Source organism: Arachis hypogaea, chromosome 11 (genome assembly GCF_003086295.3).
Source record: "Arachis hypogaea cultivar Tifrunner chromosome 11, arahy.Tifrunner.gnm2.J5K5, whole genome shotgun sequence".
NCBI lineage: Eukaryota > Viridiplantae > Streptophyta > Magnoliopsida > Fabales > Fabaceae > Arachis > Arachis hypogaea.
Genome location: NC_092046.1, coordinates 90,961,054 through 90,978,554, shown reverse-complemented (window position 1 = coordinate 90,978,554; position 17,501 = coordinate 90,961,054).

The window sequence follows — 17,501 nt, the reverse complement described above, 5'->3', positions numbered from 1 at the left end:
AATTGGTTGCATATATGATTGATTCTTGGTGAAAATTTGGTAAAATTTTGATGAAATTTGCTGAAATTTAAGCTTTAAAGTTCATGTTCTTGGAGCAGCTGGAAAAAAGAAACCCTAGGCTTAAATTGAGGTTCAATTTGTGTTGAAATCATGTAGAAAAGATAGGGTTTTAGTGGCTGCTAATTTATTATGAATTATAGTAAAAATCGGTTGCTGAGAAGACTGAAAAACGGGTAAAAACAGAGAAAGAATTTGAAGAATTTGTGAAGAACATGAAGAACACTTTGAGTGTGGTGAAGAACAATGATGAACACCTTTTTGATCCATAAAAGGGCAAGGAAGTAAATATTTTGGTGTTTGGGGGATTATTTTGTAATTTCTAAAAGTTAGGGTGGTTAAAGTAGAAATATTAAAAGTTATCGGGGTAAAAAGTGAATTTTAAAGGTTAAAAGGTAATTTTCGAAAATTTAATGATAAAATAATAAATAATAATAAAAAATTAAAAAATAATATTTAATTAAAAATAATATTTTAATAAAAATAATAAAATAAAGCAAAAAAGGCAGTTTTCTGTAAAAGTTTTAGAAAGACAACTTTAAGCGCAGAATCTCATAATTACCTTCATAAAACACAAAGGGAGTGGTAAAAACATATTAGTGAGGCAAAGACAAAGGAAAGATAAAAAGTTAAAGAAGAGATAAAAATCAAGGAAAAGTCTGTAAAGTTCTGATGACAAAAAAAAAAAAAAAAAACAGAAAGAAATTAGTGAACAAACTAGGGCAACATAGTTAGTCCTTGAGTTGCGACTAGGGTTAGGTATTATATGAAAAGTTAAACTGTTTCAGTATAGACTTAATGAACCTATACTTGGGACAGGCATACTATTCATACCGAAATTTACATAAGCTTTAAATACATACGTTAAGCAGAGAAATCAGAGCAGAGTAAAGAAAACATAGAGAACAGAGTAACCAGAGAAAAGTAAAGAGATACAGAGAAAAGAATAATCAGAGTAGAGTAAAAAGACAAAGTGGAAAGAGTAATATGATAAAGAGAATAGAGAATAAGAAGAGGGCCTGTTGAAAGGTCATTTGTTGCGTTAAGGCAACTTCAGAGATATTTGTATATTCATCTGTTGCTTTTCTGTTCGCCCTAGAGGTCCTGTAGGCCCAAGTTCACCTACAGTGAGTTGTTATTCCTGTAGGCTGAAGTTCACCTGCAGTGAATATCAACTGTGTATCTCAGGGTGTTGCTCCTGTAGGCCGAAGTTCACCTACAGAGAGTTGTGTTACCTGTAAGCCGAAGTTCACTTACAGGGGCGCTATTTCTGTAAGCCGAAGTTCACTTACAAAGGTGCTATTTCTGTAGGCCGAAGTTCACCTATAGAAAGTTGTTGTGCTGTAATTAGGCTATTTCTGTAAGCCGAAGTTCACTTACAGAGGTGCCATTTCTATTGGCCGAAGTTCACCTATAGAAAGTTGTTTTGTTGTGATTGAACTATTCCTGTAAGCCGAAGTTAACTTATGGGAGTGCTGTTTCTGTTGGACGAAGTTCCCCTATAGAGATAAAGCCATATCTAGGACTAGTTCCTAGGTAATGTCGGGATGCAGGGTGTAAACCGACACGTGAGCTCATGGCCTGCATAGGACAGACATGCATCATACTTGGTTGTGCATTTCCTCTGTTATGATTGTTGTATGAATGTATGTTTTCCTTGTTTGTATTCTCTTCTCTGTGTTTGTGTTTTACTCTCTTACATTCTTCTGTTTGTGATCTGTTTTCAGTTTACTCTATTTTCTCTATTCATATGTCTTCTGTTTACTGCATTTCTATATTCTGCTATATGTCTGCTAAGCGACACAAATTAATGAACTTAACTAATAACCCCGGCCCTACTAAGAACTCCCCAGTTCTTACCCCTTCTCTCTCCCTTCCCCCTTCAGATGGAAGCAGGAGTACCCTTCCGTAATCTACCGATGACCGTTTCACAAAGAAGATTCTGCTCTAGGTAGTCTTCTGAGTCTAGGGTGAATCTCTTTATCTGTTTATATGTATACACTATGAGACCAGCCAACATCTGCACCCCGTTCGTATGCGCACTTTAGCCTAAATCCTGTGAACGAGACTCCTGTTGTGTGGCTACCTGATGAGGTACCAGAGAGACATCATATGGCAATATCTGATCGTGCAGAGGAATAGTAGATGATGTTCCACCTTCTGATGACGTTCCACCTGACTTGAGTTTTGAAGACTTAGAACGTACTTTCCCTCGCTTTAGTAGTTTAGAGGGACTAGGTGAGTATAGAGTCTAGGCTAGCCTAGGTGCCAGCTTAGGGACCTCTTGAACAGGTCAGGACCTAGGATGTTGTATGTATATATATGTATATATATATATATATTATTTAGCTATATCTAGGAGTGTTCTAACTAATAGTCTATATTCTAATAAAGGCTGAATCACCGAATGTTGTCAACTACTTGTGATGTATTTATGTGTGGTTGTTTATAACTGTTTTATCTGTTTTTATTTGTGAATTGATTATAAATGATTCTGTTTATTAATTCAAACATTTTCAAAAAAAAAAAGTACCTCGCTAACTAACTACGCTTTTAACAACGAATCAGGCTCATATAATAAATAATAGATAATAATTAGGATGACAAATTGGTAGCACTCAGTTTCTGGTATGTCCTAGGCGTACTGAAAATTGGGTCGTTACAGGAATGGCTTAAAGGATGGAAAGAAAACATACAAAAATGGAAGGAACGCACAAAATGGAGCTTCTGATGAAACTGGCATCCATGCGATCGCATGGACGATGCGATCGCGTGCCAAGCGCGAATCAACAGCAACGCGGCCGCATGACTAACGCGACCGCGCGCCTTAAGCAGAACAAATATGACGCGGTCACATGACTGACGCGACCGCGTGGCAAGGAAAAACTCCGAACGACGCGACCGCGTGACCCACACGGACGCATGACCAACGCGGACGCGTGACAGAGGCCACGCACCAGAAATTGCAGAAAATGCTCATAGCAAATTCTGAAGCCCTCTTTGGCCCAAATCCAAGTCCATAAGGCATAGACCAAAGGTTATGAAGTGAGGAAATGCATCCATTCAGGGAGAGCTCGCCAATTTCCACTTTCCATGAATTAGATTTAGTTTTGAGAGAGGTTCTCTCTCTCTCTTTAGGATTAGGATTTAGATTTAGGATTTTTATTCACTTTCAGGATTATCTCTTTGATCAGGTTCAATATTCCTTTTATTTACTTTTGCAAGCTACTTTATGAATCCTTTCATGTTATAGATTACTCTTTTATTAATGTTATCTGAGGTATTTGAGTTTAATATTGATTACTCTTATTCATGCTATTGTTACTTTTACTCTGAAGACATTTTTTATTCCAAGTAGATTTATTTTTCTCCTTTTGGTCTTGGTTAAGAAATCAGTAACTCAGGAGTTATCCAATTCAACAGCATAATTGATAATTGTTATCTTTGTTAATTGAATTGAACTTCCATAATCCCAATCTTTTCTTAGGAAATAAATAGGATTCGAAGATCAAACCAATTAATCCCTTGACCTTCCTTTATCTTAGTAAAGGTTAACAAAGTGGAATTAGGATTCAACCATCATCATCATTGATAAGGATAGCTAGGATAGGACCTCTAATTTCTCATACCTTACCAAGAGTTTGCTTTACAATATTTATCTATTTTCAATTGCCATTTAATTTACTTGTCATTAAATTACTTGTTCCTCATTCTTGAAATCCCAATTTTACAATCTCCATAACCAATAATAAGAACATACTTCCCTGTAGTTCCTTGAGAAGACGACCCGAGGTTAAATACTCGGTTATCAATTTTAAGGGGTTTGTTACTTGTGACAACCAAAACGTTTGCACGAAAGGGATTTTTGTTGGTTTAGAAACTATATCTACAACGCGACTGTTTTTATGACATTCTTTACTGGCAAAAATCTTGTTCGTCAGAGAGATATCCCACTTGAGACTCCAGCCTCTTGATGGTGTCTCCTTGGTTTTTGATATTAGCTCGCACCTCATCCTTGAACACTCTGTTGTCTTAGATTTCCTTGCATATTCCTTCAAGTAGAGTCTCAATCCTGGAGAGTCTATCTTCGGATGGTGATGGTGAGTTGAGGTTGGAGGGGTGAGAAGGGCCATTTTGGTTTTGATATGGATGTTGAGAGGTATTGTTGGGTGGGTGCTGATATGATCTCTGTGTGGAGGTTGGTGAGTTGTATTGTGGTTGGGGTTGTGACGTCTGTGATCTTGGCCGTGATCTTGTTGATTTTCCCACCCAAAGGTTGGGTGGTTCTTCCAGCTAGGATTGTAAATTTTGGAGTATGGATCATGGGTTTGCCTAGGTGAGTTCCCAATATAGTTGGCTTGTTCCTGATCACCCTCTTCCTCTGCATTCACTCCTTCTTGAGCTGCTGATGAGGTGGTGACTGCTGCAACTTGGTTTCTTTCCATCTTCTTGGTAAGGTCAGCCAGCTGCTTGGTTATCATCTTGTTTTGAGCCAGGAGTGTGTCCATATTGTTCAGCTCCATTACTCCTCGAGTGTTGCCTCTTTTAGAAGTATAGAAGTAGTCATTCTCAGCTACAGTCTCGATGACATCTATGGCTTCTTCAATGGTCTTCTTCTTGTTCAGAGATCCCCCGGATGAGTGGTCCACTGCCTTCTTTGATTCATAAGAAAGACCCTCATAGAAGATGTGTAGTTGCACCCATTCATTGAACATGTCTGGCGGGCACCTCCTTGTTAAGTCCTTAAACCTCTCCCATGCTTTATAGAGAGTTTCACCATCTTGTTGCTTGAAGGTTTGTACCTTAGCTCTCAACCTGTTGATTCTTTGAGGAGGGTAGAATCTTGCCAAGAATTTGTTCATCGCATCTTTCCAGGTTGTTAAACTCTCCTTCGGGAAGGATTCCATCCATTTAGATGCCTTATCCTTGAGTGAAAAAGGGAACAAAAGCAGTCTATAGGTGTCAGGATGAACACCATTAGACTCCACAGTATCACATATCCTTAGGAAGGTGGTTAGATGTTGATTGGAGTCTTCTTGGGAACTTCCTCCGAATGCACAGTTGTTCTGAACGAGGGTGATGAGCTGGGGTTATAGTTCAAAGTTATTGGCATGTATGGTTGGCTTTTGGATTCTACTTCCACAATTGCTTGGGTTTGGATTGATGTAAGAGCCTAGAACTCTTCTCTCTTGCCCAGCATGATTTACTGGGCCTTCTCTGGCATGGTTGTGAGCTTCTTCTTCATGGTGGTTCTCCATATTCTCCTCCATGTCTGGTTCAGAATACTCTTCCTCGTCCTCAGAACCAACGACTCTCTTCCCTCCTGCTTCCCTTCTTAATCTAAGGAGAGTCCTCTCAGGTTCAGAATCAAAGGACGTTGAGACCACACTTCTTCTACCTGTCATACAACCAACAAAGCAAAAAGTAAGAAAGGAAATGAATGAAGAAATTACTCTTGTTAGAGTAGCTGATAGTGTGAGTGATGCAATACATCAAACAGTTAGTGGGTTAGTGAACTGAATTGTAAACAATGACGAAAACACAACAAACGGGTAAGGGATAAAGGAAAGAAAATAACTAAAACTGAAAGTAAATCACTCAAATGGAATTAAACAAAACAAAAGAAAAATGCTCAATCTAGTTATCCTCCAACTTAATCATTGTCGATACAAAATCAATCCCCGGCAACGGCACCATAAACTTGATGCACGAAAACTTGTCTCTCAACAAATTTCCCTTCGGTAAGTATAGCGAATTGTCGTCAAGTAAAAACTCACAATAGAGTGAGGTCGAATCCCACAGGGATTGATTGGTCAAGCAACTTTAATTAGAGGAATGTTCTAGTTGATCTAAGCAGTAATTGAGTTGAGTAGTTGCAGAAAATTTAAATGGAGGGAAAGTAAATAACAGAAAATGTAAGTGCTGGAAATAAATGGCGGAATGTAAATGGCATAAAGTAAATTGCAGAATCTTAAATGGGGATTTGGGGAGATGAGCAGAAAAGTAAATGGCAGAAAATAAAGAGAATGGGTAAGATCAGAAATGGGGGATTCATTGGGCTTAGGAGATGTTGCATTCTCCGGATCAAGTTCATTCTCATCTCTTCCTCAATCAATGCATTCATTGATCTCCTTGGAAATCTTAAGTGATTGGATCCCAATTCCTTGGCAACCCAATCTTTCTAGGCTTGAACAATTGCCCAATTCCTTGATTTAATTGCTCATGGGAAGAGATGAAGTATGGTCACTGATTATACCACATGTATTTTCAAATCAAAGTGTTGGTAGGATTATATGTCACTATATCCATCCAAACCCCAATTTGGTCCAACATGAGAAAGTATTTCTAGCATGATCTCCTCATTCCTCTTCCAAGGTTTAGAGGAGATCCAAGTATGAATAGCCTTTTTTCCAAGACAACTACCCAATTGGATGAAGATTGAAAGATTTCTAGTAAAATCAAGAGAAAAGAAAGAAGAAGAATAATGAAAACTATTGTTGATCCATCAAATTACAATAGAGCTCCCTAACCCAATGAAAAGGGGTTTAGTTGTTCATAGCTCTGGAAATGGATGATGATAAAGAAGAATGCATTCTGAAAATTAAACTAGAAGTTGTAGAGAAAGTAAAATATACAAAGTGTAGTTCTCAAGTTCCAGATCCCTTTTTAATTCAAAACTATCCCTAAATATACTACTCTTCTGATCTTCTAGTTAGCTCTTCAAGTCTTGGATATGGGCCTTTGATCTTTAGTTGAAGCAGTTACAGTCTTCAGTGGGCTCAGCTTTGCTTGCAGACAGAATGTGAGTCAGGCATGGTAGGACGTTTAGTTAGGACGTTAGTGCTGTTAACGTTAAGTGTAAACTTTGGGTTCGAGAGCGTTAGTGACGATAACTTTGTCACTAACGTTCCAAACTAGTTGATCCATGTTAACTTCAACGTTAGTGATACTAACGTAATCACTAACGTAGCCTCTTAGCCCTTCGCAAACGTTATTGGCATTCACCTTTACCAATAACGTTGCTCTTTGTCCCTTTCTTCCACGTTAATGGTCCACGTTAGTGTAACTAATGTGGCCCTTAACGTGGGCATGCCAAGGCTCGAGAGCGTTAGTGACACTTACCTTTGTCACTAATGCTTCAAAACGCCCCTTCCTTCCACGTTAGTGCTTCACGTTAATGGCATTAACGTGACCACTAACGTGGGTGTATTAGCCATCTCCAACGTTAGTGACAAAGGTGATTATCACTAACGTTGGCTTATCATTCATTGCTCCACGTTACCCTTCACGTTAGTGGTCTTAACGTGACCACTAACGTAGGCAATTTAGGCTTGGTCTAGCGTTAGTGACAAAGGGGAGTGTCACTAACGCTTGCGACATCCTCTTTAACGTGGCTCTTAACGTGGCTTAGTATGGCATTTTGGAACATTAGTGGAGTTCACTTTTACCCCTAACGTTGGAGCTCCCCCTTTCGTCCATGTTAGTTCCCACGTTAGTGTAACTAACGTGGCAACTAACGTGGGTTAAGATGGCATTTGAAGGCGTTATTGGTGGTAACTTTACCACTAACGTTGCAAGCTCGCTCCCATTCCACGTTAGTGGTCATGTTAGTGAAGCTAACGTGGCTGCTAACGTGGTTCTTCTTTGCTTCCTTTGTCCTGAAATCAAACAAACAAGGTACATCAAAGTTTTGTTTCAAGTCATGAGATCATGTATCATCCATATTATCATTCAATTCATGCATAATTCTCATGGAATCATGTAAATTTCACAATGTTTGCTTGAATCAAGATATAAGTGTATATTCACCCAAAACTTGCTTATTTACTAAGAAAATGCATGAAACTATCCTAAAAAAGTAAAGAAAAAGGTCAGTGAAACTGGCCAAAATGCCCTGTCATTCTAGCTCTTTTCCAATCCTCTAGTGCCATCCTTACTGACTCATGACTCTTTTCTGCTCTTTCTCTTTCCTCTCGTGCTAATTCATCCTTTACTTCTTCATATCTTATGATCCCAGGGTGTAATATAGGGAACAGTTCGACTAAGTATCTGAGCCTGGCTTGAGTGTTCACATGATATCCAGTCTCACTCATATAGACTCCTTCTGAAAACGCCCTGTATTCGTCGAAAAGATCTGCCTGTTCTCTTTGTTTCTGATGCATCTCATGTATGTGCGCACCTTGATGTGCTTGGATGTTGATTAGCTTTTGGATGGCTTCTTGTTGTTGATCTTGCTTTTGGTTCAACCTGTGGAAGGATTCACCCCATTGTCTTCCTTGTTCCAGTTGCTGCTCTATTAATTGCTTTTGCCACTCCCCTTGTTGATTCATCCATCTAGAGAATGATTCTTCTTGGAGATCCATCATTTGTAGTTGGAGCTCCTTCTGTGCCCCTTGATTCTCTAAATGTTGCCTAGACAAGCCATCAATGGCTTCTTGTAATTGGTGCATGTCCAAAGTGGCTGGGGCTTGCTCCTCTGGGTCTTGTCCTTCTACAACTTGATGGGTTGGCCTCTTTTTAGCCTTCGTTGAGGTAGGGGAGATGCAACAGCATGCATCCGTCGAACAGTAATTGGGATGCCAGCTTTTATCCATTCGGGGTTTTCATCTTCGAACACCACCCCAGCCCTGTCGCACAGGCGGAAAATGGTGCTGGGGTAGCCTAACCTTCCTCCAGAATCACTTTTTTCAGCGAATTTCCAAATGCCTTGAGCTATGAGTTCGTGAACCTTGATCTCTCTTTCTTTTAGTATACATTGCACCATTGTTGCTCTCTTAAGGTTTACCTCTGAATTGTTTGCAGCGGGGAGGATGGATCTCCTTACAATTTCGAACCACCCCTTTGTTTCAGGAGTGAGATCCCCTCTCTTAATGAATTTGGGCTTTCTATGGGAATCTCGCACCCAATCAGCTCCTTGGATGCAGATGTTTTGCACAATCTGGTCATAGTTGGGGCTGCTATCTATTCTGGATTGATAGCTCTCTTCTGCAAATGGTGACAAAGGTGATTGTCACTAACGCTTGCGACTTCCTCTTTACTCCACGTTAGAGTCCACGTTAATTGGATTAACCTGGCTCTTAACGTGGCTTAGTATGACATTTTAGAACGTTAGTGGTGTTTACTTTTACCACTAACGGTTGAGCTCCCCCTTTCGTCCACGTTAGTTCCCACGTTAGTGTAACTAACGTGGCAACTAACGTGGGTTAAGATGGCATTCGAAGGCATTATTGGTGGTAACTTTACCATTAACGTTGCAAGCTCGCTCCCATTCCACATTAGTGGTCACGTTAGTGAAGCTAACGTGGCTGCTAACGTGGTTCTTCTTTGCTTCCTTTGTCCTGAAATCAAACAAACAAGGTGCATCAAAGCTTTGTTTCAAGTCATGGGATCATGCATCATCCATATTATCATTCAATTCATGCATAATTCTCATGAAATCATGTAAAGTTCACAATGTTTGCTTGAATCAAGATGGTGTATATTCACCCAAAACTTGCTTATTTACTAAGAAAATGCATGAAACTATCCTAAAATAGTAAAGAAAAAGGTCAGTGAAACTGGCCAAAATGCCCTAGCATCATATACCTTCTAATTTTCTCCTTTTTTTTTAATTTGACAAAGGAATAGGCCATGCTTTGAAAGCGTGGCAAAAAATTTTAGCTGGCAAGCCACGCTTTTGAAGTGTGATTGTATATGCTTTATCGATATACTTTCAAAGCGTACTGAAAACCAACCTAATCGGCACACTTCAAAAGCATGGCGATTTGTACACTTTTAGGTACGCTTTTAAAGCGTAGCTATAGGTTAATAGATATGGCCACGCTTTTTAAGCGTGGCAAGAGATGAAAGCGTGGCAAAAAAAGCGTGCCGATAGATCCACAAAAGCGTGGTGATAGAGCAATCGGCACGTTCGCGGATGTGATCCTTTCAAAAGCGTGCCAATAGCTCAAAAAACGTGGCGAAAAGCTATCGGCACGCTTTTAAGCACTTTTCGGCACGCTTTAAAAGCGTGGCAGAAAGCTTATTTTCTTGTAGTGAGGATTAAGTAGAATACTATGAAAGAAAAATAAAACAAGATGAAGAGGCAAATGAAGAGGAGCATCAATTGATGGAATATCCACTGAACGAAATCATAAAGCATCAACGCTAGTCGCTCACTCTTTAAATCTGTCTAAAGGTTTCAAGTAAAGAATGAGTTGGAAGGTGTGAGAATGCACTCATGTCGAGTATTTTTGATGCTCTATAAATTTTGAAGAAACATGACAGAATAAGGGAGGACTATCAAAGATTGGAGAACACAAAAACTAAAAGAAGAGAGGATTTTGTGGAAAAATATTACAAAAAAAATTTCTGAAGAGAATATCATAGTTAATGTACGGACAAGTTGGAAAACAGAGGGACGATCTAAGAGAGTAAGAGACAAAGCAAAGAAGATAAATTAAGTATTAGGTATATTTTATATATATGCTAAAACCGTATTTTGTTTATCCTGTAATATTCATGCATTTTAAATAAATTTCAGTTTACTTCAACATAGATATAGTTTCATATGTATTGGTTTGCAGAAAATATATTTTTTTTATTTGTTGATAAAAAAAAAGTAAAAGAAAAACTTAAACAAGAGAAAGACATTTATCTTGAACAAAGCTCACAAATCACAGATTCATTTTCAATTCTTTTTCCTTTTCACCATATGTTAATGGACCATCTTTTCTGCTATCATGCTGTTGTTAATTTGTTAGCATTGTAATATTAATCTATTTTCTCTTTTTTTGGCTTACTTTCTTATCCTCTATCTCTCAAAAAAAAAAAAAAAAAATCTCAAATAAGATGTTCGTATGTGAATTTGGTTGTAGTTCAACATAGATATAACTAAGAGAAAAGAAAGGAAAAGAAAAGTGTGTGAAGTTTATACGCGTGTATAACTATTTGTCCATTTTATTTCTTTGGGGTATTTTTAATAAAATGAATAAATGAAACAAAGAGCATCAAGTATCGAAACTATGAGTCTTATACATTGTCCATTTCATTTCTTTGGGGTATTTTAAATAAAATGAATAAATGAAACAAAGAGCATCTAGTATCGAAACTAAGAGCCTTATACATTGCGCTTACCAAGGATCTTCAAAATATATGAGCATGTGTCATTATTTTGTTATTTCTTGTGTTTTAAGGGTATATTTTAAAACGGAAATATTTGGTAACTAAAGAAAATCAACCAAAAACAGCCATAACTTGCTTTATTTAACATTTATTAATTATTGTGATAATTAATTAATGTTAAATAAGATAAATTCTGTCTATTTTTTTTATCTACCTAGCATTACCCATTTTAAAAATATAATAATTAAAAAGTTTTAATATTTTAAATATATTTAATGCATTGAAAATATAATGAAAATTAATTTTTGTAATAATTTTTAAAAATAATTTTTTATGGGATACTTAATTTATATTTTTAGACAATAACAGAATTTGAAAAAAAATTTGGAAGACAAAAAAAATTTACAAAAAAATTACATAACATTTATATTATTAAAATAAAATTTAAAAATATAAATATTTTTGTTACAAATATGACAATAAATGAATAATTTTATCGATAAAACGTTATAAATATAACTCTTGTTAGAAGTTATATTTTATTGTTTTTGAATACTAGCTTTTTGTTCAAAATTGCTTTTTTTTAATTATTACAGTTACAAAAAACTTAAAATATATGAAATGAAATATATTTAAAAAAATTATTGTTAGAATAATAAATATTAAAAATTACAATTATTATTGAATGTTTAAATATCTTTATCTAAAGAAATTTTAATAAAAAAATAAAATAATATTAAATTAAATATATAAAAAAATAAAAAATATCACAAGTAACAAATCTAAAAAATTTAGTGTTTTGGTTGCACAAAACTTAATTACTGAACTAGAAAAGAGGTTGAGTCATCAACAAAGCTGGCAAGAAAATTAAGAAAGATTTTTGTGTTTCTATTTATTTAGTTCATATTTGAGAATAATTTAGTGTCAAAATTATTTTTTTTTAAATATCTTTCATTATATATATTTTTTTATCTTCCATTATATAAAAGAAATATGAGAATAGTTTAATATCAAAATTTTTTTTCTAAAATGTCTTTTATTATGTATGATTTATCAAATAAAATAATTTTTTACTTATTAAGTTGATTAATTTTAAATTTATTATTACTGTTCTGAGGGTTACCTGAAACTGGATTGTTTTTGAGCTTCTATGTAAGGTCCAAATCCTCAATGGAGCAGATTCCGACTTAGCTCACGTTCAGTGGCCGTCGTCTGACGTGTTTGTAAGAAAGTGGGGGGTGGTACCTGCAAAACACTCGAATGCTTAAGTCAGCAAGGGTCTTAGCAGTTTTGAGTGTATTAGAACTTAGATGTACCTGAGTATGTCACGATATTTATAGAAGATGAGCCAATAACCACTGTTGAAGTAGTTTCACTTCTGATGGTGGATAATCGTCCCTTTATCTTAGGTTGTTGAGATCTCCCTTCTAAAAGTAGGTGAGAGATTTGGGGAGGCAGTTATTCACTTGGATAAGTGTGAGCTACATGACTTCGTTGGTCCCGACCTCTTAGAGAAGGTCGGACAAGTGGGGGGAGGCCAACCTTTTAGATTGGGGCTTTGAACATGGTTGGGCCTGGCTTATAGTTTGAGTCAAGGTATGAACAATGTTCCTATTCGAGTCCGATCTCTTTATTTGAGTCAGATTCGAGTATTAGATAAGGTCGGAGATGCGTAAATCGGCAGTTTCTTTTCAAATAGTAAAACTGACGTGATTTGAATTGAAAATCAATGTGATCTCAGGTTGTCAACCGTCGTGTCTGTTGGCTTTTCAACTTCGACACCTAGAGGGCGGTTACATTGGTAACGACACACCTTTTTAATGAGTGGGCTATTTTACGATTGTGCCCCCAGAGTCTTATAAATACTTTCCCTCTCTTTCTCTTTTTTCTTTTTTGTCTTCTCTTCGAACTTACTCTCTCATTGCTTTCTTCGTCATCCACACATCCTAGTACTTGGTGTTTACTCTCCACACCCTTGGTTCCTGGTGCTTTGCTCACCCCATCTTTGCTGACAGTTTCCTTTTCTCCAAAAAAGGTTAATTTCTCACTGCCTTCTTCCTTTCTTGTTTTTTACAGCGTTTTCTTTGTTTCTGTTAAGTGAACTGAATGATTGAGAGGGAGATTCTGAGTAGGTTTTATTGTACCTTCATTGTTTACAGTAGAAAACTTTGAGATTTTTGTGTTTTCCTTTACAAAAATTGTTTCTTTTGTGGTTGTTGACTGTTCTTTTGCTTTGTTGAAGAGAACTGCTTCATTTCCAACTTGTTTTTGATGGTTTTTTTTTTGTGAAATGTAGGTATATCTTCTTATATATCTTTTTCCATTTCAAAAATGTCTTCCTGAATTTCTGAAGCTCTGTTGAAATGAGTAGATTCCTTTGTTCTCTCTTCCCACCCCATAGTAGATAGTGTTTTTGTGACAGAACTCCATAAGCACCATAGAATTTGTTGTTCTGATGTCGATGAGGCTAAATACGAGATAGTAGCCCTAGACCCTAAGGATCGCATTTGTTGTGGGAGGATTAATGAGTCAGAGTCCCATTTTATCTTCATGTATGATTGTCTATGTACCTGTTTGGGGGTTACTTTTCCTTTCTCCGACTTCAAGGTGGAAGTGCTGTCTTACTGTAGGGTGGGCCCTTCCCAACTTTATCCCAATTCTTGAGAATTTCTTAAAATTTACCAACTTGTGAGTTGTGAACTCGATTTTTCGATCTCCCTTAGGATGTTTTTCTATCTGTTTCATTTAACAAGACCTTTTAGTGCTACGAATAAATAACAGTGGGTTTCCTTCTGAGCCATGCAAGGTCGGAAAGTTTTTTCTATTTTTGACGAGTTGTTTCATGACTTTAAAAATTTCTTTTTCAAAGTCCAAACTATTGAAGGCCATCACCCATTTTTTCTAAATAAAAATAATGAACCCCGCTTCCAATTATACTGGGCAGAGGCAGTCCCTGTAGAGAAGTACAATATGATAGATTTAGATGAAGTAGAGGAGGCTGTGGTTGAATTTTTTCGAGAGGCTTGGGGACGGACTCCAAACCTCGACACCAAAAATTTTTTTCTCGGAACTCCGAGCTATGTCTGGACCGAGCTAGGTACATTTTTCTTTTTTGATTTTGTAGGTACTTTCAAAATCTTCCGACTTGTATGCTGATGCGTGGCCTAAAGTGGGTTACAAAGTTTCTTCAAAATAGAATTAGCGTTGCAAGTATAGTCCCAACCCAACAATTGACTAGCATCAAAGTTTAATTTCAAATAAAAATAACCGAGAGTATTTAAACCTCGGGTCGTCTCTGATAAACCACTATTTTATGGTTTATCTTGTGCTCATTTGAGTGGTTTTCATCAATTCTTTACTCACTTATTCATATAATTTGCGTGGTTTTACAGATCCTTCCTTATTTTGTGATATAGTGGAAAACATGTTTCCTAGGCCTTAAAACTGCAATTTTTAATTATCATTTTTATGAGGGTGGCCACTGACTAAAAATTTGGCCACCCTTTTTTTTGTCACGCTTAAAAAGCGTGGCCATAGAGGAAAACCGCCACGCTTGAAAAGCGTGGCTATACCGTGTTTATTTTGGCACCATAAAAAAATGTGCCGATAGAGTTCCCTCTCCTAAAATTTAGTTTCCCACCTATTTTTTCCACACTTAACCTTTTTTTTCTAAGTTATCAAATTTTACCCTAAAAATGATAACAACAACACACACTAACTTAACATTGTTATCAAATTCACTTTTAACTAAAAATGATAACAACAACACACTACCAAAAATAATGAAACCCTAAAAATTCACTTACAAACCCTAAAATCTAAGGCGCCGTTAGCTTCATCTTCTCGAAAGCTCTTTTCAAACCCAGCCTTAGCGTCGTTCATCCATCTTCAGCATTCCCAGCCTTGGTGTCGTTCATCCATCCTCAGCGTTCAGCTTCATCTTCTCGAACCCAGCCTTTGTCGTTCATCCATCTCCATCGTCATCTTCATCATTTCCTTTCATCGCACCCAAAAAACCCTAACCTCCATCACGCCGCCATCGCACCCTAACCCTAACCTCTTGTTGTCCTTCTTGCCGTTTGGTCGTCGTGCTGCTCGCCTCTCTCTGTCGCGGTTCTGCTTTCCTCTCTCTGTGTTGAGTGTTTTCAGGCTTTGGAGGGCAGGAATGGCTTAGAGGATGGAAAGAAAACATGCCAAAGTGGAAGGAAAGCGAAAAATGAAGCTTTTGAGAAACTGGCAGCGACGCGCACGCATGGACGACGCAGACGCATGCCTAGCATAGAACACGGGCGACGCGTACGCATGACTAACACGTACGCGTGACAAAAAAATCGCCAAATGACGCACACGCGTGACCTACGCGTACGCAAGACAGACGCCACGTGTGGAGAGTTGCAGAAAACGTTGGAGGTGATTTCTGGGCTCCTTTTCTGCCCAAATCCAAGCCCGAGAACACAGAATAGAGGCTGGAGAATGGAGGAATCATGGGAATGAATTCATTATTCACAATTTTAGGTTTTAGATATAGTTTTCTAGAGAGAGAGGCTCTCTCCTCTCTCTAGGTTTTAGGATTTAGGATTTCTCTTAGTTTTAGGTTTATTTCTTCCCAATTCCAAGTTCAATGTTCCTTTAATTTAGTTTCTCTTCTACTTTTATTTGTCTTAGTACTTTAGTTTATCTATTTCTCTATTGATTACTTTATGTTGCATTTTGGTTTATGAATTCTCATGTTTAATTTGATTTTCTATTTAATGCAATTTTAGGTATTTCAGATTTATGATTGCTTTCTTCAATTTATGTTATTGATGTTTTCAATTTAATTTAGATTTCTCCTCTTTTGGCTTTGGTTGAGTAATTGGTAAAACTTGAGTTATCAAACTCCTTTGTTGATTGATAATTGGAATTTGCTGGTTGATTTGGATCCCTCTAAAGCTAGTCTTTCCTTAGGATGACTAGGACTTGAGGAATTAAATTGATTGGTCCACTTGACTTTCCTTTATTTAGTAAGGGTTAACTAAGTGGGAGCAATAAAAAATTCTCATCACAATTGATAAGGATAACTAGGATGGCATTTCCAATTCTCATACCTTGCCAAGAGTCTAGTTATTATTTTATTTTCTTGCCATTTAATTTCCCTGTTCAACCTTTCAAAAACCCCAAAAAGATACAATCTCATAACCAATAATAATTACACCTCCCTGCAATTCCTTGAGAGATGACCTGAGGTTTAAATACTTCGGTTATAAATTTTATTGGATTTTCTTTAGTGACAAACAAGTTTTTGTACGAAAGGATTCTTTATTGGTTTAGAAACTATACTTTCAACGAGAATTTATTTGTGAATTTCTTTACTAGCAGAAAATCCGTTCGTCAAAATGGCGCCGTTGCCGGGGAATTGCAAACGTGTGCCTTATTATTGGTTATTGTAAATATTTGCTTTTGCTTGTTTATTTGTTTTTGTTGTTGTTTTTAATTTTTATTAGCTACTATGACTTCCCACCCCTGTTGCTTTGAGTTTGGTTCCAATGTTGTTGTAAGGAATGGGTGCTATAATGAGAACATGCATCAAGGTTGGAATAATCAAGGATGGGAGGAGCCACAAGGATTTGATCAACCCTCTTGGCAACAACCCCCTCCGATGTGTTATAACCAACAACCATTCTATGATGCATACTAAGACAATAGTTATGGTGGACCTTTTCGTGAGAACCAACCCCCACCAAATTAGTATGGTCAAGAGCCATTCCATGGTGCGTACCAAGATGATAAATGTGGTGGACCACCTTGTGGTTACCAGCAAGCCCCACTATATGCCTATGAACTCCCTCCTCAATATAACTTTGAACCATGATGAGCGGATAATTTATACGCTTTTTGGCATTGTTTTTAGTATGTTTTTAGTAGAATCTAGTTACTTTTAGGGATGTTTTTATTAGTTTTTATGTTAAATTCACATTTTTGGACTTTACTATGAGTTTGTGTATTTTTCTGTGATTTCAGGTATTTTCTGGTTGAAATTGAGGGACTTGAGCAAAAATCAGATTCAGAGGTAGAAGAAGGACTGCTGATGCTGTTGGATTCTGACCTCCCTGCACTCAAAGTCGATTTTCTGGAGCTACAGAACTCAAAATGGTGCGCTTCCAACTTCGTTGGAAAGTAGACATCCAAGACTTTCCAGCAATATATAATAGTCCATACTTAGGCCGAGTTTAGATGACGCAAAAGGGCGTTGAACGCCAGTTCTACGCTGTAGTCTGGAGTTAAACGCCAGAAACACGTCACGAACCAGAGTTGAACGCCAAAAATACGTTACAACTTGGCGTTCAACTCGAAAAGAAGCC